Source organism: Microcebus murinus, chromosome 13 (assembly GCF_040939455.1).
Source record: "Microcebus murinus isolate Inina chromosome 13, M.murinus_Inina_mat1.0, whole genome shotgun sequence".
Lineage (NCBI taxonomy): Eukaryota > Metazoa > Chordata > Mammalia > Primates > Cheirogaleidae > Microcebus > Microcebus murinus.
Genome location: NC_134116.1, coordinates 1787664 through 1810738, shown reverse-complemented (window position 1 = coordinate 1810738; position 23075 = coordinate 1787664). Strand labels below are relative to the sequence as shown.

The window sequence follows — 23075 nt, the reverse complement described above, 5'->3', positions numbered from 1 at the left end:
TAGCTGGGACTGCAGGCATGCGCCACCATGCCCCGCTAATTTTTTATATATATATCAGTTGGCCAATTAATTTCTTTCTATTTATAGTAGAGACGGGGTCTCGCTCTTGCTCAGGCTGGTTTTGAACTCCTGACCTTGAGCAATCCGCCCGCCTCGGCCTCCCAAGAGCTAGGATTACAGGCGTGAGCCACAGCGCCCGGCCGGATTCATTATTTTTAAAAAGTGTCTCTTATCTCTATTATTGCATTTACTTTTCTCTCTCTTTTCAAGCAGATGATGGGAGTCCAAGTATTAAGGTGACATGTGTTGCCCGTGCCCCCCTCCCCCCCCCCCCGTGTTCTTATTCATTTACCCCTCATGTTGTTCCAGCATATTGTGGGGGCACCAATGTTAAGGACGGGTGCGTTGCCCTCTCCCAGCCTCCCCCCTCGGGTCAGAGCTTCAAGTGCGCCCATCCCCCAGTCGGTGCGTACCCACCCCATTCCTAATGGATGTGTATGCCCATCCCCTCCCCCCACCCGCCCGACACCCACCCGAAGAAGGTGATTCCTCTGTGTCCACTTAGGTGTCCATCGGTTCGTACCCATTTGCTGGTGAGCGCGAGCACGTGGTGCTCGTGTGTCCATTCTTGGGATACTTGGCTTACTGGAACGGGTTCCAGCTCTGGCCAGGAGAACCACGAGAGGTGCCCCCTCACCGCTGCTCCTCATAGCCGAATAGCACTCCGTGGTGTCCACGCGCCACATTTTATTTACCCACTCGTGGGTCGATGGGCACTCGGGTGGCTTCCAGGTCTTTGCGATTGTGACTTGTGCCCTGACACTAACCCTAACCCTTACCCAGCCCGTCTCCTCCACGGCCCCTGCCTGACTGACTCCTTCCCGCCCGGCCTATCACCTGTCACCGTCCTCTGCCCCTGCCTGACACGCTCCTCCCCGCCCGGGCCGTCACCGTCCTCGGCCCCTGCCTGACGGGGCTCCTCCGTCGCCTGGGCCTTCCAAGGGCTTGGTGTGGACGCTGGTTCCAGGACGCCCTCCCAGGAACCCGGTAGCAGGGCGGCCGCAGCGTCTCGCGCAACCCAACCGTCCGCCGGCTGGCCGCCGTGGCTAAGTGGCCTGCGGGGGACGTGCTCCCGCTGTGCCGTGGGGGCCCAGCCTGGTGTCTTCTCTGAGGCCCCGCGGCTGCCGCTCCCCGCAAGGGGAGAGCCGCGGAGGTGGGGACCGCCTCCTCATGGGGACGTACACCCAGCTCTCCACGTCGGATTCCGGGGCTCTCTGTCCTGCCAGAAGGCCCAGCTGGCCTGCGGGTCCTCAGAGTGGCAAAAACATCCGAAAACTGAGATTGAGGGTCCGGTGGGTGTCTGCACTTTTGTGCTGGGCACCCCAGGGAGGCCCGGGGGCTGGCTGGACAACGCGGTCTGCTGGGCTGGGGGGGGGTTTGGAGGAGCAACTGATGCCCTTTGCACTTTGGGTAGCAAGTGTCTGAGGTGTCTCTGGGCCCTGTGCCATGTGGGGGCGGGGGCGGAGGCGGGGTGGGAGGAGGAGGAGGAGGAGGAGGAGGAGGAGGAGGAGGAGGAGGAGGTGGGAAGGGCCGTGGCCTGCAGTCGTGTTCCCCGGGGTGGCACAGCATGTGGCTTCTTCCACAGGCTGCTTGGCCTGGGCTCCCTGCACCTGGGCCTTTGGAGGACTGGCCCTGTGCTTGCCAACACTTCCTGCAGGGACCCAGAGCTGGGAGGTTGCATCTCTCAGCCCTGGGTCGGGCAGAGCCCCAGCGGGCCATGCCCACAACCTCTCTCAGCAGGGGTCCCCCAGAAGGCTCCTTTGGGACCAGGATTCTCTTGCGGGTGACTCTTTAAGGTCTGGCCCCTGGATGGAGGGGCACCAGGAGTAGAGGAGCAGGAAGGGGAAGGGGGTGGCCATGCGAGGGGACACTTTCAGGCCAAGTCCCAGCTTCAGTCTGATCCTCCTGGGAACCCCGGGGTGGACATCACACCTCCTGGTTGCCCCGCTCTGAGACAAGGAGCCGGGCTTCGCATTCCCACAGCAGCCAGTCGTGGGCTGAGGACACCTGGGGCGTTGGGAACTCCCTGGCTTCTCCTTGGTTTAACATCTGGAGCTGCTTGTGAATCGTGCCGCCACACACACCCGAGTGCAGGTGTCTTCTGCACAGACTGCGGGCCTCGCTCTTCTGAATGCCGCTAGCTCGCGACCCACCCACGGGTGAACCTGGTCAGGGTACTTTCTCTCAGGGGCAGACTCTGATCCGGGCGGGCTACCGGTGTCTCTGTTTGCTCCTTTCTTTCTTCCACTTCGGGAAAGGCTTCCTTACTGGGTGTGGAAATCTCCTATGCCTTTCCTCGCCTATTCTGTCAGCTCTAAAATTCTCTTTCGGTTGCCACCCTCACAGATGGATTAGGAAACTCTTTGCGGTGCACTCATTAGTGAAATGACCTCAATGACGCTGGAATCCAATATCTAATCGCCAATTTTTAGCGAGTCCACACGCCAGGGTGGTCGGGGTCCAATGCAGCCCCGGCCAGGCCCAGGCCCCTTGGACTGGGCCACAGGAGGACACAGAGGAGGGTCCCGGCCCCCACGGTAGGTAGAGGTGCGGGCAGTTCTCCAAGGGCTTGGGTGTTTTCCAGAGGGAGGAGATGGAGGGGACTGATTTCTTCAGCGCCCCACAAACCACGCCACCCCACCCCACCCATGGGACACATCCCGAGAGAGAGAGAGAGACGCCCCATACACTGGCTCCCCTCCCCCGTGCGCTGTGCCCCAGCCCTGGCCCGGGGGAATAGGCGGCCGCCGGGCCACAGGGTGGGGGGCGCAGCTGAAAGGGGTTGTGGGGGAGGGCCGCCCCTGGCTGGGGTCAAAGGGCGAGCGCCCCGCCCCTCCCGCCCGTGCGCAGTCAGCGGCCCCGGCGCGCTGGGGGTGGGGGGCGGGGAGGTGAAGGAGGCCAGGCGAGGAGAGGAGGGGGGCTGGAAGGGCTCCACCTTGGCGGGTCCAGCCGTGGAGGCGCATCTTGTGTGAGTGTGAGTGAGTGAGTGCGTGTGAGTGTGAGTGTGTGTGTATACAGAGACAGCCCCCAACCCCGGCCCGCCGCTCCCTGCCCGCCCCGCCTGTCACCCCCGTCCCTCGGAGCCCGCGGGACGCGGCCGGCGAACTCAACAGGCCCGACCCGGCGCGGGGCCTGGGGCGGGAGGAGGCGGCGGGGAAGCGCAGAGAGGCTCGGCTTCTTGAGCGGGGCAGGGGCGCCCTCCGCCGTCCACGGCCACACCACCCCGAACGCGCCCGATCCCGTCTGGTCTTGGAAGCTAAGCAGGGTCGGGCCTGGTTAGAACTTGGATGGGAGACCGCCCGGGAATACCGGGTGCCGTAGGCTTCTTCTTTTTTTTTTTTTTTGCCTCTGGTTCTGTCGCGTTTCTGGGAGTGCGGGGGCGGCCCGGGGTGGGGGTGACCCCCACCCTCAGCGCCCGCCGGCCGCGGTGCCTGGCGCCCCAGCCCGCACCGTGGGGCCTCCTCTTGTCCCGAGCCGTGACACCGCCGCCACGCGGCAGCATGCGTGGCTTCTGGACTGTCAGGTCTCAGACCAAAGGTCTGCTCTGTGGGAGCCGACACGCTGGAGGAAACCTTGAGAGTCTGAGAGGGGAGGGAGTTCCAGAAGAAGGCCAGGATGTCATTTTGAGGGAGTATGTGACCAGAACTCCTCCCGTTGCTTTTGGGGTTCTATGGGCTACACGTAGGAATCTTTGGTGGTGGCACCTGATGTTCGGGGATCCGGAGTCACACCCAGACCTGCTCCACAGGCCTCCTTTTACTTTTCTCTTCGGATTCATTTTTTTTTTTTTTTTTTTTTTGAGACAGAGTCTCGGTTTGTTGCCCAGGCTAGAGTGAGTGCCGTGGCGTCAGCCTAGCTCACAGCAACTTCAAACTCCTGGGCTCGAGTGATCCTTCTGCCTCAGCCTCCCGGGTAGCTGGGACTGCAGGCATGCGCCACCATGCCCCGCTAATTTTTTATATATATATCAGTTGGCCAATTAATTTCTTTCTATTTATAGTAGAGACGGGGTCTCGCTCTTGCTCAGGCTGGTTTTGAACTCCTGACCTTGAGCAATCCGCCCGCCTCGGCCTCCCAAGAGCTAGGATTACAGGCGTGAGCCACAGCGCCCGGCCGGATTCATTATTTTTAAAAAGTGTCTCTTATCTCTATTATTGCATTTACTTTTCTCTCTCTTTTCAAGCAGATGATGGGAGTCCAAGTATTAAGGTGACATGTGTTGCCCGTGCCCCCCTCCCCCCCCCGTGTTCTTATTCATTTACCCCTCATGTTGTTCCAGCATATTGTGGGGGCACCAATGTTAAGGACGGGTGCGTTGCCCTCTCCCAGCCTCCCCCCTCGGGTCAGAGCTTCAAGTGCGCCCATCCCCCAGTCGGTGCGTACCCACCCCATTCCTAATGGATGTGTATGCCCATCCCCTCCCCCCACCCGCCCGACACCCACCCGAAGAAGGTGATTCCTCTGTGTCCACTTAGGTGTCCATCGGTTCGTACCCATTTGCTGGTGAGCGCGAGCACGTGGTGCTCGTGTGTCCATTCTTGGGATACTTGGCTTACTGGAACGGGTTCCAGCTCTGGCCAGGAGAACCACGAGAGGTGCCCCCTCACCGCTGCTCCTCATAGCCGAATAGCACTCCGTGGTGTCCACGCGCCACATTTTATTTACCCACTCGTGGGTCGATGGGCACTCGGGTGGCTTCCAGGTCTTTGCGATTGTGACTTGTGCCCTGACACTAACCCTAACCCTTACCCAGCCCGTCTCCTCCACGGCCCCTGCCTGACTGACTCCTTCCCGCCCGGCCTATCACCTGTCACCGTCCTCTGCCCCTGCCTGACACGCTCCTCCCCGCCCGGGCCGTCACCGTCCTCGGCCCCTGCCTGACGGGGCTCCTCCGTCGCCTGGGCCTTCCAAGGGCTTGGTGTGGACGCTGGTTCCAGGACGCCCTCCCAGGAACCCGGTAGCAGGGCGGCCGCAGCGTCTCGCGCAACCCAACCGTCCGCCGGCTGGCCGCCGTGGCTAAGTGGCCTGCGGGGGACGTGCTCCCGCTGTGCCGTGGGGGCCCAGCCTGGTGTCTTCTCTGAGGCCCCGCGGCTGACGCTCCCCACAAGGGGAGAGCCGCGGAGGTGGGGACCGCCTCCTCATGGGGACGTACACCCAGCTCTCCACGTCGGATTCCGGGGCTCTCTGTCCTGCCAGAAGGCCCAGCTGGCCTGCGGGTCCTCAGAGTGGCAAAAACATCCGAAAACTGAGATTGAGGGTCCGGTGGGTGTCTGCACTTTTGTGCTGGGCACCCCAGGGAGGCCCGGGGGCTGGCTGGACAACGCGGTCTGCTGGGCTGGGGGGGGGGTTTGGAGGAGCAACTGATGCCCTTTGCACTTTGGGTAGCAAGTGTCTGAGGTGTCTCTGGGCCCTGTGCCATGTGGGGGCGGGGGCGGAGGCGGGGTGGGAGGAGGAGGAGGAGGAGGAGGAGGAGGAGGAGGAGGAGGAGGAGGAGGTGGGAAGGGCCGTGGCCTGCAGTCGTGTTCCCCGGGGTGGCACAGCATGTGGCTTCTTCCACAGGCTGCTTGGCCTGGGCTCCCTGCACCTGGGCCTTTGGAGGACTGGCCCTGTGCTTGCCAACACTTCCTGCAGGGACCCAGAGCTGGGAGGTTGCATCTCTCAGCCCTGGGTCGGGCAGAGCCCCAGCGGGCCATGCCCACAACCTCTCTCAGCAGGGGTCCCCCAGAAGGCTCCTTTGGGACCAGGATTCTCTTGCGGGTGACTCTTTAAGGTCTGGCCCCTGGATGGAGGGGCACCAGGAGTAGAGGAGCAGGAAGGGGAAGGGGGTGGCCATGCGAGGGGACACTTTCAGGCCAAGTCCCAGCTTCAGTCTGATCCTCCTGGGAACCCCGGGGTGGACATCACACCTCCTGGTTGCCCCGCTCTGAGACAAGGAGCCGGGCTTCGCATTCCCACAGCAGCCAGTCGTGGGCTGAGGACACCTGGGGCGTTGGGAACTCCCTGGCTTCTCCTTGGTTTAACATCTGGAGCTGCTTGTGAATCGTGCCGCCACACACACCCGAGTGCAGGTGTCTTCTGCACAGACTGCGGGCCTCGCTCTTCTGAATGCCGCTAGCTCGCGACCCACCCACGGGTGAACCTGGTCAGGGTACTTTCTCTCAGGGGCAGACTCTGATCCGGGCGGGCTACCGGTGTCTCTGTTTGCTCCTTTCTTTCTTCCACTTCGGGAAAGGCTTCCTTACTGGGTGTGGAAATCTCCTATGCCTTTCCTCGCCTATTCTGTCAGCTCTAAAATTCTCTTTCGGTTGCCACCCTCACAGATGGATTAGGAAACTCTTTGCGGTGCACTCATTAGTGAAATGACCTCAATGACGCTGGAATCCAATATCTAATCGCCAATTTTTAGCGAGTCCACACGCCAGGGTGGTCGGGGTCCAATGCAGCCCCGGCCAGGCCCAGGCCCCTTGGACTGGGCCACAGGAGGACACAGAGGAGGGTCCCGGCCCCCACGGTAGGTAGAGGTGCGGGCAGTTCTCCAAGGGCTTGGGTGTTTTCCAGAGGGAGGAGATGGAGGGGACTGATTTCTTCAGCGCCCCACAAACCACGCCACCCCACCCCACCCATGGGACACATCCCGAGAGAGAGAGAGAGACGCCCCATACACTGGCTCCCCTCCCCCGTGCGCTGTGCCCCAGCCCTGGCCCGGGGGAATAGGCGGCCGCCGGGCCACAGGGTGGGGGGCGCAGCTGAAAGGGGTTGTGGGGGAGGGCCGCCCCTGGCTGGGGTCAAAGGGCGAGCGCCCCGCCCCTCCCGCCCGTGCGCAGTCAGCGGCCCCGGCGCGCTGGGGGTGGGGGGCGGGGAGGTGAAGGAGGCCAGGCGAGGAGAGGAGGGGGGCTGGAAGGGCTCCACCTTGGCGGGTCCAGCCGTGGAGGCGCATCTTGTGTGAGTGTGAGTGAGTGAGTGCGTGTGAGTGTGAGTGTGTGTGTATACAGAGACAGCCCCCAACCCCGGCCCGCCGCTCCCTGCCCGCCCCGCCTGTCACCCCCGTCCCTCGGAGCCCGCGGGACGCGGCCGGCGAACTCAACAGGCCCGACCCGGCGCGGGGCCTGGGGCGGGAGGAGGCGGCGGGGAAGCGCAGAGAGGCTCGGCTTCTTGAGCGGGGCAGGGGCGCCCTCCGCCGTCCACGGCCACACCACCCCGAACGCGCCCGATCCCGTCTGGTCTTGGAAGCTAAGCAGGGTCGGGCCTGGTTAGAACTTGGATGGGAGACCGCCCGGGAATACCGGGTGCCGTAGGCTTCTTCTTTTTTTTTTTTTTTGCCTCTGGTTCTGTCGCGTTTCTGGGAGTGCGGGGGCGGCCCGGGGTGGGGGTGACCCCCACCCTCAGCGCCCGCCGGCCGCGGTGCCTGGCGCCCCAGCCCGCACCGTGGGGCCTCCTCTTGTCCCGAGCCGTGACACCGCCGCCACGCGGCAGCATGCGTGGCTTCTGGACTGTCAGGTCTCAGACCAAAGGTCTGCTCTGTGGGAGCCGACACGCTGGAGGAAACCTTGAGAGTCTGAGAGGGGAGGGAGTTCCAGAAGAAGGCCAGGATGTCATTTTGAGGGAGTATGTGACCAGAACTCCTCCCGTTGCTTTTGGGGTTCTATGGGCTACACGTAGGAATCTTTGGTGGTGGCACCTGATGTTCGGGGATCCGGAGTCACACCCAGACCTGCTCCACAGGCCTCCTTTTACTTTTCTCTTCGGATTCATTTTTTTTTTTTTTTTTTTTTGAGACAGAGTCTCGGTTTGTTGCCCAGGCTAGAGTGAGTGCCGTGGCGTCAGCCTAGCTCACAGCAACTTCAAACTCCTGGGCTCGAGTGATCCTTCTGCCTCAGCCTCCCGGGTAGCTGGGACTGCAGGCATGCGCCACCATGCCCCGCTAATTTTTTATATATATATCAGTTGGCCAATTAATTTCTTTCTATTTATAGTAGAGACGGGGTCTCGCTCTTGCTCAGGCTGGTTTTGAACTCCTGACCTTGAGCAATCCGCCCGCCTCGGCCTCCCAAGAGCTAGGATTACAGGCGTGAGCCACAGCGCCCGGCCGGATTCATTATTTTTAAAAAGTGTCTCTTATCTCTATTATTGCATTTACTTTTCTCTCTCTTTTCAAGCAGATGATGGGAGTCCAAGTATTAAGGTGACATGTGTTGCCCGTGCCCCCCTCCCCCCCCCGTGTTCTTATTCATTTACCCCTCATGTTGTTCCAGCATATTGTGGGGGCACCAATGTTAAGGACGGGTGCGTTGCCCTCTCCCAGCCTCCCCCCTCGGGTCAGAGCTTCAAGTGCGCCCATCCCCCAGTCGGTGCGTACCCACCCCATTCCTAATGGATGTGTATGCCCATCCCCTCCCCCCACCCGCCCGACACCCACCCGAAGAAGGTGATTCCTCTGTGTCCACTTAGGTGTCCATCGGTTCGTACCCATTTGCTGGTGAGCGCGAGCACGTGGTGCTCGTGTGTCCATTCTTGGGATACTTGGCTTACTGGAACGGGTTCCAGCTCTGGCCAGGAGAACCACGAGAGGTGCCCCCTCACCGCTGCTCCTCATAGCCGAATAGCACTCCGTGGTGTCCACGCGCCACATTTTATTTACCCACTCGTGGGTCGATGGGCACTCGGGTGGCTTCCAGGTCTTTGCGATTGTGACTTGTGCCCTGACACTAACCCTAACCCTTACCCAGCCCGTCTCCTCCACGGCCCCTGCCTGACTGACTCCTTCCCGCCCGGCCTATCACCTGTCACCGTCCTCTGCCCCTGCCTGACACGCTCCTCCCCGCCCGGGCCGTCACCGTCCTCGGCCCCTGCCTGACGGGGCTCCTCCGTCGCCTGGGCCTTCCAAGGGCTTGGTGTGGACGCTGGTTCCAGGACGCCCTCCCAGGAACCCGGTAGCAGGGCGGCCGCAGCGTCTCGCGCAACCCAACCGTCCGCCGGCTGGCCGCCGTGGCTAAGTGGCCTGCGGGGGACGTGCTCCCGCTGTGCCGTGGGGGCCCAGCCTGGTGTCTTCTCTGAGGCCCCGCGGCTGCCGCTCCCCGCAAGGGGAGAGCCGCGGAGGTGGGGACCGCCTCCTCATGGGGACGTACACCCAGCTCTCCACGTCGGATTCCGGGGCTCTCTGTCCTGCCAGAAGGCCCAGCTGGCCTGCGGGTCCTCAGAGTGGCAAAAACATCCGAAAACTGAGATTGAGGGTCCGGTGGGTGTCTGCACTTTTGTGCTGGGCACCCCAGGGAGGCCCGGGGGCTGGCTGGACAACGCGGTCTGCTGGGCTGGGGGGGGGGGTTTGGAGGAGCAACTGATGCCCTTTGCACTTTGGGTAGCAAGTGTCTGAGGTGTCTCTGGGCCCTGTGCCATGTGGGGGCGGGGGCGGAGGCGGGGTGGGAGGAGGAGGAGGAGGAGGAGGAGGAGGAGGAGGAGGAGGAGGAGGTGGGAAGGGCCGTGGCCTGCAGTCGTGTTCCCCGGGGTGGCACAGCATGTGGCTTCTTCCACGGGATGCTTGGCCTGGGCTCCCTGCACCTGGGCCTTTGGAGGACTGGCCCTGTGCTTGCCAACACTTCCTGCAGGGACCCAGAGCTGGGAGGTTGCATCTCTCAGCCCTGGGTCGGGCAGAGCCCCAGCGGGCCATGCCCACAACCTCTCTCAGCAGGGGTCCCCCAGAAGGCTCCTTTGGGACCAGGATTCTCTTGCGGGTGACTCTTTAAGGTCTGGCCCCTGGATGGAGGGGCACCAGGAGTAGAGGAGCAGGAAGGGGAAGGGGGTGGCCATGCGAGGGGACACTTTCAGGCCAAGTCCCAGCTTCAGTCTGATCCTCCTGGGAACCCCGGGGTGGACATCACACCTCCTGGTTGCCCCGCTCTGAGACAAGGAGCCGGGCTTCGCATTCCCACAGCAGCCAGTCGTGGGCTGAGGACACCTGGGGCGTTGGGAACTCCCTGGCTTCTCCTTGGTTTAACATCTGGAGCTGCTTGTGAATCGTGCCGCCACACACACCCGAGTGCAGGTGTCTTCTGCACAGACTGCGGGCCTCGCTCTTCTGAATGCCGCTAGCTCGCGACCCACCCACGGGTGAACCTGGTCAGGGTACTTTCTCTCAGGGGCAGACTCTGATCCGGGCGGGCTACCGGTGTCTCTGTTTGCTCCTTTCTTTCTTCCACTTCGGGAAAGGCTTCCTTACTGGGTGTGGAAATCTCCTATGCCTTTCCTCGCCTATTCTGTCAGCTCTAAAATTCTCTTTCGGTTGCCACCCTCACAGATGGATTAGGAAACTCTTTGCGGTGCACTCATTAGTGAAATGACCTCAATGACGCTGGAATCCAATATCTAATCGCCAATTTTTAGCGAGTCCACACGCCAGGGTGGTCGGGGTCCAATGCAGCCCCGGCCAGGCCCAGGCCCCTTGGACTGGGCCACAGGAGGACACAGAGGAGGGTCCCGGCCCCCACGGTAGGTAGAGGTGCGGGCAGTTCTCCAAGGGCTTGGGTGTTTTCCAGAGGGAGGAGATGGAGGGGACTGATTTCTTCAGCGCCCCACAAACCACGCCACCCCACCCCACCCATGGGACACATCCCGAGAGAGAGAGAGACGCCCCATACACTGGCTCCCCTCCCCCGTGCGCTGTGCCCCAGCCCTGGCCCGGGGGAATAGGCGGCCGCCGGGCCACAGGGTGGGGGGCGCAGCTGAAAGGGGTTGTGGGGGAGGGCCGCCCCTGGCTGGGGTCAAAGGGCGAGCGCCCCGCCCCTCCCGCCCGTGCGCAGTCAGCGGCCCCGGCGCGCTGGGGGTGGGGGGCGGGGAGGTGAAGGAGGCCAGGCGAGGAGAGGAGGGGGGCTGGAAGGGCTCCACCTTGGCGGGTCCAGCCGTGGAGGCGCATCTTGTGTGAGTGTGAGTGAGTGAGTGCGTGTGAGTGTGAGTGTGTGTGTATACAGAGACAGCCCCCAACCCCGGCCCGCCGCTCCCTGCCCGCCCCGCCTGTCACCCCCGTCCCTCGGAGCCCGCGGGACGCGGCCGGCGAACTCAACAGGCCCGACCCGGCGCGGGGCCTGGGGCGGGAGGAGGCGGCGGGGAAGCGCAGAGAGGCTCGGCTTCTTGAGCGGGGCAGGGGCGCCCTCCGCCGTCCACGGCCACACCACCCCGAACGCGCCCGATCCCGTCTGGTCTTGGAAGCTAAGCAGGGTCGGGCCTGGTTAGAACTTGGATGGGAGACCGCCCGGGAATACCGGGTGCCGTAGGCTTCTTCTTTTTTTTTTTTTTTGCCTCTGGTTCTGTCGCGTTTCTGGGAGTGCGGGGGCGGCCCGGGGTGGGGGTGACCCCCACCCTCAGCGCCCGCCGGCCGCGGTGCCTGGCGCCCCAGCCCGCACCGTGGGGCCTCCTCTTGTCCCGAGCCGTGACACCGCCGCCACGCGGCAGCATGCGTGGCTTCTGGACTGTCAGGTCTCAGACCAAAGGTCTGCTCTGTGGGAGCCGACACGCTGGAGGAAACCTTGAGAGTCTGAGAGGGGAGGGAGTTCCAGAAGAAGGCCAGGATGTCATTTTGAGGGAGTATGTGACCAGAACTCCTCCCGTTGCTTTTGGGGTTCTATGGGCTACACGTAGGAATCTTTGGTGGTGGCACCTGATGTTCGGGGATCCGGAGTCACACCCAGACCTGCTCCACAGGCCTCCTTTTACTTTTCTCTTCGGATTCATTTTTTTTTTTTTTTTTTTTTTGAGACAGAGTCTCGGTTTGTTGCCCAGGCTAGAGTGAGTGCCGTGGCGTCAGCCTAGCTCACAGCAACTTCAAACTCCTGGGCTCGAGTGATCCTTCTGCCTCAGCCTCCCGGGTAGCTGGGACTGCAGGCATGCGCCACCATGCCCCGCTAATTTTTTATATATATATCAGTTGGCCAATTAATTTCTTTCTATTTATAGTAGAGACGGGGTCTCGCTCTTGCTCAGGCTGGTTTTGAACTCCTGACCTTGAGCAATCCGCCCGCCTCGGCCTCCCAAGAGCTAGGATTACAGGCGTGAGCCACAGCGCCCGGCCGGATTCATTATTTTTAAAAAGTGTCTCTTATCTCTATTATTGCATTTACTTTTCTCTCTCTTTTCAAGCAGATGATGGGAGTCCAAGTATTAAGGTGACATGTGTTGCCCGTGCCCCCCTCCCCCCCCCGTGTTCTTATTCATTTACCCCTCATGTTGTTCCAGCATATTGTGGGGGCACCAATGTTAAGGACGGGTGCGTTGCCCTCTCCCAGCCTCCCCCCTCGGGTCAGAGCTTCAAGTGCGCCCATCCCCCAGTCGGTGCGTACCCACCCCATTCCTAATGGATGTGTATGCCCATCCCCTCCCCCCACCCGCCCGACACCCACCCGAAGAAGGTGATTCCTCTGTGTCCACTTAGGTGTCCATCGGTTCGTACCCATTTGCTGGTGAGCGCGAGCACGTGGTGCTCGTGTGTCCATTCTTGGGATACTTGGCTTACTGGAACGGGTTCCAGCTCTGGCCAGGAGAACCACGAGAGGTGCCCCCTCACCGCTGCTCCTCATAGCCGAATAGCACTCCGTGGTGTCCACGCGCCACATTTTATTTACCCACTCGTGGGTCGATGGGCACTCGGGTGGCTTCCAGGTCTTTGCGATTGTGACTTGTGCCCTGACACTAACCCTAACCCTTACCCAGCCCGTCTCCTCCACGGCCCCTGCCTGACTGACTCCTTCCCGCCCGGCCTATCACCTGTCACCGTCCTCTGCCCCTGCCTGACACGCTCCTCCCCGCCCGGGCCGTCACCGTCCTCGGCCCCTGCCTGACGGGGCTCCTCCGTCGCCTGGGCCTTCCAAGGGCTTGGTGTGGACGCTGGTTCCAGGACGCCCTCCCAGGAACCCGGTAGCAGGGCGGCCGCAGCGTCTCGCGCAACCCAACCGTCCGCCGGCTGGCCGCCGTGGCTAAGTGGCCTGCGGGGGACGTGCTCCCGCTGTGCCGTGGGGGCCCAGCCTGGTGTCTTCTCTGAGGCCCCGCGGCTGCCGCTCCCCGCAAGGGGAGAGCCGCGGAGGTGGGGACCGCCTCCTCATGGGGACGTACACCCAGCTCTCCACGTCGGATTCCGGGGCTCTCTGTCCTGCCAGAAGGCCCAGCTGGCCTGCGGGTCCTCAGAGTGGCAAAAACATCCGAAAACTGAGATTGAGGGTCCGGTGGGTGTCTGCACTTTTGTGCTGGGCACCCCAGGGAGGCCCGGGGGCTGGCTGGACAACGCGGTCTGCTGGGCTGGGGGGGGGGTTTGGAGGAGCAACTGATGCCCTTTGCACTTTGGGTAGCAAGTGTCTGAGGTGTCTCTGGGCCCTGTGCCATGTGGGGGCGGGGGCGGAGGCGGGGTGGGAGGAGGAGGAGGAGGAGGAGGAGGAGGAGGAGGTGGGAAGGGCCGTGGCCTGCAGTCGTGTTCCCCGGGGTGGCACAGCATGTGGCTTCTTCCACGGGATGCTTGGCCTGGGCTCCCTGCACCTGGGCCTTTGGAGGACTGGCCCTGTGCTTGCCAACACTTCCTGCAGGGACCCAGAGCTGGGAGGTTGCATCTCTCAGCCCTGGGTCGGGCAGAGCCCCAGCGGGCCATGCCCACAACCTCTCTCAGCAGGGGTCCCCCAGAAGGCTCCTTTGGGACCAGGATTCTCTTGCGGGTGACTCTTTAAGGTCTGGCCCCTGGATGGAGGGGCACCAGGAGTAGAGGAGCAGGAAGGGGAAGGGGGTGGCCATGCGAGGGGACACTTTCAGGCCAAGTCCCAGCTTCAGTCTGATCCTCCTGGGAACCCCGGGGTGGACATCACACCTCCTGGTTGCCCCGCTCTGAGACAAGGAGCCGGGCTTCGCATTCCCACAGCAGCCAGTCGTGGGCTGAGGACACCTGGGGCGTTGGGAACTCCCTGGCTTCTCCTTGGTTTAACATCTGGAGCTGCTTGTGAATCGTGCCGCCACACACACCCGAGTGCAGGTGTCTTCTGCACAGACTGCGGGCCTCGCTCTTCTGAATGCCGCTAGCTCGCGACCCACCCACGGGTGAACCTGGTCAGGGTACTTTCTCTCAGGGGCAGACTCTGATCCGGGCGGGCTACCGGTGTCTCTGTTTGCTCCTTTCTTTCTTCCACTTCGGGAAAGGCTTCCTTACTGGGTGTGGAAATCTCCTATGCCTTTCCTCGCCTATTCTGTCAGCTCTAAAATTCTCTTTCGGTTGCCACCCTCACAGATGGATTAGGAAACTCTTTGCGGTGCACTCATTAGTGAAATGACCTCAATGACGCTGGAATCCAATATCTAATCGCCAATTTTTAGCGAGTCCACACGCCAGGGTGGTCGGGGTCCAATGCAGCCCCGGCCAGGCCCAGGCCCCTTGGACTGGGCCACAGGAGGACACAGAGGAGGGTCCCGGCCCCCACGGTAGGTAGAGGTGCGGGCAGTTCTCCAAGGGCTTGGGTGTTTTCCAGAGGGAGGAGATGGAGGGGACTGATTTCTTCAGCGCCCCACAAACCACGCCACCCCACCCCACCCATGGGACACATCCCGAGAGAGAGAGAGACGCCCCATACACTGGCTCCCCTCCCCCGTGCGCTGTGCCCCAGCCCTGGCCCGGGGGAATAGGCGGCCGCCGGGCCACAGGGTGGGGGGCGCAGCTGAAAGGGGTTGTGGGGGAGGGCCGCCCCTGGCTGGGGTCAAAGGGCGAGCGCCCCGCCCCTCCCGCCCGTGCGCAGTCAGCGGCCCCGGCGCGCTGGGGGTGGGGGGCGGGGAGGTGAAGGAGGCCAGGCGAGGAGAGGAGGGGGGCTGGAAGGGCTCCACCTTGGCGGGTCCAGCCGTGGAGGCGCATCTTGTGTGAGTGTGAGTGAGTGAGTGCGTGTGAGTGTGAGTGTGTGTGTATACAGAGACAGCCCCCAACCCCGGCCCGCCGCTCCCTGCCCGCCCCGCCTGTCACCCCCGTCCCTCGGAGCCCGCGGGACCCGGCCGGCGAACTCAACAGGCCCGACCCGGCGCGGGGCCTGGGGCGGGAGGAGGCGGCGGGGAAGCGCAGAGAGGCTCGGCTTCTTGAGCGGGGCAGGGGCGCCCTCCGCCGTCCACGGCCACACCACCCCGAACGCGCCCGATCCCGTCTGGTCTTGGAAGCTAAGCAGGGTCGGGCCTGGTTAGAACTTGGATGGGAGACCGCCCGGGAATACCGGGTGCCGTAGGCTTCTTCTTTTTTTTTTTTTTTGCCTCTGGTTCTGTCGCGTTTCTGGGAGTGCGGGGGCGGCCCGGGGTGGGGGTGACCCCCACCCTCAGCGCCCGCCGGCCGCGGTGCCTGGCGCCCCAGCCCGCACCGTGGGGCCTCCTCTTGTCCCGAGCCGTGACACCGCCGCCACGCGGCAGCATGCGTGGCTTCTGGACTGTCAGGTCTCAGACCAAAGGTCTGCTCTGTGGGAGCCGACACGCTGGAGGAAACCTTGAGAGTCTGAGAGGGGAGGGAGTTCCAGAAGAAGGCCAGGATGTCATTTTGAGGGAGTATGTGACCAGAACTCCTCCCGTTGCTTTTGGGGTTCTATGGGCTACACGTAGGAATCTTTGGTGGTGGCACCTGATGTTCGGGGATCCGGAGTCACACCCAGACCTGCTCCACAGGCCTCCTTTTACTTTTCTCTTCGGATTCATTTTTTTTTTTTTTTTTTTTTGAGACAGAGTCTCGGTTTGTTGCCCAGGCTAGAGTGAGTGCCGTGGCGTCAGCCTAGCTCACAGCAACTTCAAACTCCTGGGCTCGAGTGATCCTTCTGCCTCAGCCTCCCGGGTAGCTGGGACTGCAGGCATGCGCCACCATGCCCCGCTAATTTTTTATATATATATCAGTTGGCCAATTAATTTCTTTCTATTTATAGTAGAGACGGGGTCTCGCTCTTGCTCAGGCTGGTTTTGAACTCCTGACCTTGAGCAATCCGCCCGCCTCGGCCTCCCAAGAGCTAGGATTACAGGCGTGAGCCACAGCGCCCGGCCGGATTCATTATTTTTAAAAAGTGTCTCTTATCTCTATTATTGCATTTACTTTTCTCTCTCTTTTCAAGCAGATGATGGGAGTCCAAGTATTAAGGTGACATGTGTTGCCCGTGCCCCCCTCCCCCCCCCGTGTTCTTATTCATTTACCCCTCATGTTGTTCCAGCATATTGTGGGGGCACCAATGTTAAGGACGGGTGCGTTGCCCTCTCCCAGCCTCCCCCCTCGGGTCAGAGCTTCAAGTGCGCCCATCCCCCAGTCGGTGCGTACCCACCCCATTCCTAATGGATGTGTATGCCCATCCCCTCCCCCCACCCGCCCGACACCCACCCGAAGAAGGTGATTCCTCTGTGTCCACTTAGGTGTCCATCGGTTCGTACCCATTTGCTGGTGAGCGCGAGCACGTGGTGCTCGTGTGTCCATTCTTGGGATACTTGGCTTACTGGAACGGGTTCCAGCTCTGGCCAGGAGAACCACGAGAGGTGCCCCCTCACCGCTGCTCCTCATAGCCGAATAGCACTCCGTGGTGTCCACGCGCCACATTTTATTTACCCACTCGTGGGTCGATGGGCACTCAGGTGGCTTCCAGGTCTTTGCGATTGTGACTTGTGCCCTGACACTAACCCTAACCCTTACCCAGCCCGTCTCCTCCACGGCCCCTGCCTGACTGACTCCTTCCCGCCCGGCCTATCACCTGTCACCGTCCTCTGCCCCTGCCTGACACGCTCCTCCCCGCCCGGGCCGTCACCGTCCTCGGCCCCTGCCTGACGGGGCTCCTCCGTCGCCTGGGCCTTCCAAGGGCTTGGTGTGGACGCTGGTTCCAGGACGCCCTCCCAGGAACCCGGTAGCAGGGCGGCCGCAGCGTCTCGCGCAACCCAACCGTCCGCCGGCTGGCCGCCGTGGCTAAGTGGCCTGCGGGGGACGTGCTCCCGCTGTGCCGTGGGGGCCCAGCCTGGTGTCTTCTCTGAGGCCCCGCGGCTGCCGCTCCCCGCAAGGGGAGAGCCGCGGAGGTGGGGACCGCCTCCTCATGGGGACGTACACCCAGCTCTCCACGTCGGATTCCGGGGCTCTCTGTCCTGCCAGAAGGCCCAGCTGGCCTGCGGGTCCTCAGAGTGGCAAAAACATCCGAAAACTGAGATTGAGGGTCCGGTGGGTGTCTGCACTTTTGTGCTGGGCACCCCAGGGAGGCCCGGGGGCTGGCTGGACAACGCGGTCTGCTGGGCTGGGGGGGGGGTTTGGAGGAGCAACTGATGCCCTTTGCACTTTGGGTAGCAAGTGTCTGAGGTGTCTCTGGGCCCTGTGCCATGTGGGGGCGGGGGCGGAGGCGGGGTGGGAGGAGGAGGAGGAGGAGGAGGAGGAGGAGGAGGTGGGAAGGGCCGTGGCCTGCAGTCGTGTTCCCCGGGGTGGCACAGCATGTGGCTTCTTCCACGGGATGCTTGGCCTGGGCTCCCTGCACCTGGGCCTTTGGAGGACTGGCCCTGTGCTTGCCAACACTTCCTGCAGGGACCCAGAGCTGGGAGGTTGCATCTCTCAGCCCTGGGTCGGGCAGAGCCCCAGCGGGCCATGCCCACAACCTCTCTCAGCAGGGGTCCCCCAGAAGGCTCCTTTGGGACCAGGATTCTCTTGCGGGTGACTCTTTAAGGTCTGGCCCCTGGATGGAGGGGCACCAGGAGTAGAGGAGCAGGAAGGGGAAGGGGGTGGCCATGCGAGGGGACACTTTCAGGCCAAGTCCCAGCTTCAGTCTGATCCTCCTGGGAACCCCGGGGTGGACATCACACCTCCTGGTTGCCCCGCTCTGAGACAAGGAGCCGGGCTTCGCATTCCCACAGCAGCCAGTCGTGGGCTGAGGACACCTGGGGCGTTGGGAACTCCCTGGCTTCTCCTTGGTTTAACATCTGGAGCTGCTTGTGAATCGTGCCGCCACACACACCCGAGTGCAGGTGTCTTCTGCACAGACTGCGGGCCTCGCTCTTCTGAATGCCGCTAGCTCGCGACCCACCCACGGGTGAACCTGGTCAGGGTACTTTCTCTCAGGGGCAGACTCTGATCCGGGCGGGCTACCGGTGTCTCTGTTTGCTCCTTTCTTTCTTCCACTTCGGGAAAGGCTTCCTTACTGGGTGTGGAAATCTCCTATGCCTTTCCTCGCCTATTCTGTCAGCTCTAAAATTCTCTTTCGGTTGCCACCCTCACAGATGGATTAGGAAACTCTTTGCGGTGCACTCATTAGTGAAATGACCTCAATGACGCTGGAATCCAATATCTAATCGCCAATTTTTAGCGAGTCCACACGCCAGGGTGGTCGGGGTCCAATGCAGCCCCGGCCAGGCCCAGGCCCCTTGGACTGGGCCACAGGAGGACACAGAGGAGGGTCCCGGCCCCCACGGTAGGTAGAGGTGCGGGCAGTTCTCCAAGGGCTTGGGTGTTTTCCAGAGGGAGGAGATGGAGGGGACTGATTTCTTCAGCGCCCCACAAACCACGCCACCCCACCCCACCCATGGGACACATCCCGAGAGAGAGAGAGACGCCCCATACACTGGCTCCCCTCCCCCGTGCGCTGTGCCCCAGCCCTGGCCCGGGGGAATAGGCGGCCGCCGGGCCACAGGGTGGGGGGCGCAGCTGAAAGGGGTTGTGGGGGAGGGCCGCCCCTGGCTGGGGTCAAAGGGCGAGCGCCCCGCCCCTCCCGCCCGTGCGCAGTCAGCGGCCCCGGCGCGCTGGGGGTGGGGGGCGGGGAGGTGAAGGAGGCCAGGCGAGGAGAGGAGGGGGGCTGGAAGGGCTCCACCTTGGCGGGTCCAGCCGTGGAGGCGCATCTTGTGTGAGTGTGAGTGAGTGAGTGCGTGTGAGTGTGAGTGTGTGTGTATACAGAGACAGCCCCCAACCCCGGCCCGCCGCTCCCTGCCCGCCCCGCCTGTCACCCCCGTCCCTCGGAGCCCGCGGGACCCGGCCGGCGAACTCAACAGGCCCGACCCGGCGCGGGGCCTGGGGCGGGAGGAGGCGGCGGGGAAGCGCAGAGAGGCTCGGCTTCTTGAGCGGGGCAGGGGCGCCCTCCGCCGTCCACGGCCACACCACCCCGAACGCGCCCGATCCCGTCTGGTCTTGGAAGCTAAGCAGGGTCGGGCCTGGTTAGAACTTGGATGGGAGACCGCCCGGGAATACCGGGTGCCGTAGGCTTCTTCTTTTTTTTTTTTTTTGCCTCTGGTTCTGTCGCGTTTCTGGGAGTGCGGGGGCGGCCCGGGGTGGGGGTGACCCCCACCCTCAGCGCCCGCCGGCCGCGGTGCCTGGCGCCCCAGCCCGCACCGTGGGGCCTCCTCTTGTCCCGAGCCGTGACACCGCCGCCACGCGGCAGCATGCGTGGCTTCTGGACTGTCAGGTCTCAGACCAAAGGTCTGCTCTGTGGGAGCCGACACGCTGGAGGAAACCTTGAGAGTCTGAGAGGGGAGGGAGTTCCAGAAGAAGGCCAGGATGTCATTTTGAGGGAGTATGTGACCAGAACTCCTCCCGTTGCTTTTGGGGTTCTATGGGCTACACGTAGGAATCTTTGGTGGTGGCACCTGATGTTCGGGGATCCGGAGTCACACCCAGACCTGCTCCACAGGCCTCCTTTTACTTTTCTCTTCGGATTCATTTTTTTTTTTTTTTTTTTTGAGACAGAGTCTCGGTTTGTTGCCCAGGCTAGAGTGAGTGCCGTGGCGTCAGCCTAGCTCACAGCAACTTCAAACTCCTGGGCTCGAGTGATCCTTCTGCCTCAGCCTCCCGGGTAGCTGGGACTGCAGGCATGCGCCACCATGCCCCGCTAATTTTTTATATATATATCAGTTGGCCAATTAATTTCTTTCTATTTATAGTAGAGACGGGGTCTCGCTCTTGCTCAGGCTGGTTTTGAACTCCTGACCTTGAGCAATCCGCCCGCCTCGGCCTCCCAAGAGCTAGGATTACAGGCGTGAGCCACAGCGCCCGGCCGGATTCATTATTTTTAAAAAGTGTCTCTTATCTCTATTATTGCATTTACTTTTCTCTCTCTTTTCAAGCAGATGATGGGAGTCCAAGTATTAAGGTGACATGTGTTGCCCGTGCCCCCCTCCCCCCCCGTGTTCTTATTCATTTACCCCTCATGTTGTTCCAGCATATTGTGGGGGCACCAATGTTAAGGACGGGTGCGTTGCCCTCTCCCAGCCTCCCCCCTCGGGTCAGAGCTTCAAGTGCGCCCATCCCCCAGTCGGTGCGTACCCACCCCATTCCTAATGGATGTGTATGCCCATCCCCTCCCCCCACCCGCCCGACACCCACCCGAAGAAGGTGATTCCTCTGTGTCCACTTAGGTGTCCATCGGTTCGTACCCATTTGCTGGTGAGCGCGAGCACGTGGTGCTCGTGTGTCCATTCTTGGGATACTTGGCTTACTGGAACGGGTTCCAGCTCTGGCCAGGAGAACCACGAGAGGTGCCCCCTCACCGCTGCTCCTCATAGCCGAATAGCACTCCGTGGTGTCCACGCGCCACATTTTATTTACCCACTCGTGGGTCGATGGGCACTCAGGTGGCTTCCAGGTCTTTGCGATTGTGACTTGTGCCCTGACACTAACCCTAACCCTTACCCAGCCCGTCTCCTCCACGGCCCCTGCCTGACTGACTCCTTCCCGCCCGGCCTATCACCTGTCACCGTCCTCTGCCCCTGCCTGACACGCTCCTCCCCGCCCGGGCCGTCACCGTCCTCGGCCCCTGCCTGACGGGGCTCCTCCGTCGCCTGGGCCTTCCAAGGGCTTGGTGTGGACGCTGGTTCCAGGACGCCCTCCCAGGAACCCGGTAGCAGGGCGGCCGCAGCGTCTCGCGCAACCCAACCGTCCGCCGGCTGGCCGCCGTGGCTAAGTGGCCTGCGGGGGACGTGCTCCCGCTGTGCCGTGGGGGCCCAGCCTGGTGTCTTCTCTGAGGCCCCGCGGCTGCCGCTCCCCGCAAGGGGAGAGCCGCGGAGGTGGGGACCGCCTCCTCATGGGGACGTACACCCAGCTCTCCACGTCGGATTCCGGGGCTCTCTGTCCTGCCAGAAGGCCCAGCTGGCCTGCGGGTCCTCAGAGTGGCAAAAACATCCGAAAACTGAGATTGAGGGTCCGGTGGGTGTCTGCACTTTTGTGCTGGGCACCCCAGGGAGGCCCGGGGGCTGGCTGGACAACGCGGTCTGCTGGGCTGGGGGGGGGGTTTGGAGGAGCAACTGATGCCCTTTGCACTTTGGGTAGCAAGTGTCTGAGGTGTCTCTGGGCCCTGTGCCATGTGGGGGCGGGGGCGGAGGCGGGGTGGGAGGAGGAGGAGGAGGAGGAGGAGGAGGAGGAGGTGGGAAGGGCCGTGGCCTGCAGTCGTGTTCCCCGGGGTGGCACAGCATGTGGCTTCTTCCACGGGATGCTTGGCCTGGGCTCCCTGCACCTGGGCCTTTGGAGGACTGGCCCTGTGCTTGCCAACACTTCCTGCAGGGACCCAGAGCTGGGAGGTTGCATCTCTCAGCCCTGGGTCGGGCAGAGCCCCAGCGGGCCATGCCCACAACCTCTCTCAGCAGGGGTCCCCCAGAAGGCTCCTTTGGGACCAGGATTCTCTTGCGGGTGACTCTTTAAGGTCTGGCCCCTGGATGGAGGGGCACCAGGAGTAGAGGAGCAGGAAGGGGAAGGGGGTGGCCATGCGAGGGGACACTTTCAGGCCAAGTCCCAGCTTCAGTCTGATCCTCCTGGGAACCCCGGGGTGGACATCACACCTCCTGGTTGCCCCGCTCTGAGACAAGGAGCCGGGCTTCGCATTCCCACAGCAGCCAGTCGTGGGCTGAGGACACCTGGGGCGTTGGGAACTCCCTGGCTTCTCCTTGGTTTAACATCTGGAGCTGCTTGTGAATCGTGCCGCCACACACACCCGAGTGCAGGTGTCTTCTGCACAGACTGCGGGCCTCGCTCTTCTGAATGCCGCTAGCTCGCGACCCACCCACGGGTGAACCTGGTCAGGGTACTTTCTCTCAGGGGCAGACTCTGATCCGGGCGGGCTACCGGTGTCTCTGTTTGCTCCTTTCTTTCTTCCACTTCGGGAAAGGCTTCCTTACTGGGTGTGGAAATCTCCTATGCCTTTCCTCGCCTATTCTGTCAGCTCTAAAATTCTCTTTCGGTTGCCACCCTCACAGATGGATTAGGAAACTCTTTGCGGTGCACTCATTAGTGAAATGACCTCAATGACGCTGGAATCCAATATCTAATCGCCAATTTTTAGCGAGTCCACACGCCAGGGTGGTCGGGGTCCAATGCAGCCCCGGCCAGGCCCAGGCCCCTTGGACTGGGCCACAGGAGGACACAGAGGAGGGTCCCGGCCCCCACGGTAGGTAGAGGTGCGGGCAGTTCTCCAAGGGCTTGGGTGTTTTCCAGAGGGAGGAGATGGAGGGGACTGATTTCTTCAGCGCCCCACAAACCACGCCACCCCACCCCACCCATGGGACACATCCCGAGAGAGAGAGAGACGCCCCATACACTGGCTCCCCTCCCCCGTGCGCTGTGCCCCAGCCCTGGCCCGGGGGAATAGGCGGCCGCCGGGCCACAGGGTGGGGGGCGCAGCTGAAAGGGGTTGTGGGGGAGGGCCGCCCCTGGCTGGGGTCAAAGGGCGAGCGCCCCGCCCCTCCCGCCCGTGCGCAGTCAGCGGCCCCGGCGCGCTGGGGGTGGGGGGCGGGGAGGTGAAGGAGGCCAGGCGAGGAGAGGAGGGGGGCTGGAAGGGCTCCACCTTGGCGGGTCCAGCCGTGGAGGCGCATCTTGTGTGAGTGTGAGTGAGTGAGTGCGTGTGAGTGTGAGTGTGTGTGTATACAGAGACAGCCCCCAACCCCGGCCCGCCGCTCCCTGCCCGCCCCGCCTGTCACCCCCGTCCCTCGGAGCCCGCGGGACCCGGCCGGCGAACTCAACAGGCCCGACCCGGCGCGGGGCCTGGGGCGGGAGGAGGCGGCGGGGAAGCGCAGAGAGGCTCGGCTTCTTGAGCGGGGCAGGGGCGCCCTCCGCC

At 62.8% G+C, this 23075-nt stretch overlaps 5 pseudogenes; all 5 read left to right on the top strand.

Moving 5' to 3' along the window:
• Window positions 1–3265: 3265 nt before the first annotated feature.
• LOC142875225 (uncharacterized) lies at window positions 3266–3384 on the top strand (annotated as a pseudogene).
• Window positions 3385–7239: 3855 nt separating this feature from the next.
• LOC142875224 (uncharacterized) lies at window positions 7240–7358 on the top strand (annotated as a pseudogene).
• A 3850-nt stretch (window positions 7359–11208) lies between these two features.
• On the top strand, window positions 11209–11327 carry LOC142875222 (uncharacterized; annotated as a pseudogene).
• Window positions 11328–15165: 3838 nt separating this feature from the next.
• On the top strand, window positions 15166–15284 carry LOC142875221 (uncharacterized; annotated as a pseudogene).
• A 3837-nt stretch (window positions 15285–19121) lies between these two features.
• On the top strand, window positions 19122–19240 carry LOC142875220 (uncharacterized; annotated as a pseudogene).
• The last annotated feature ends 3835 nt before the right edge of the window (window positions 19241–23075 follow it).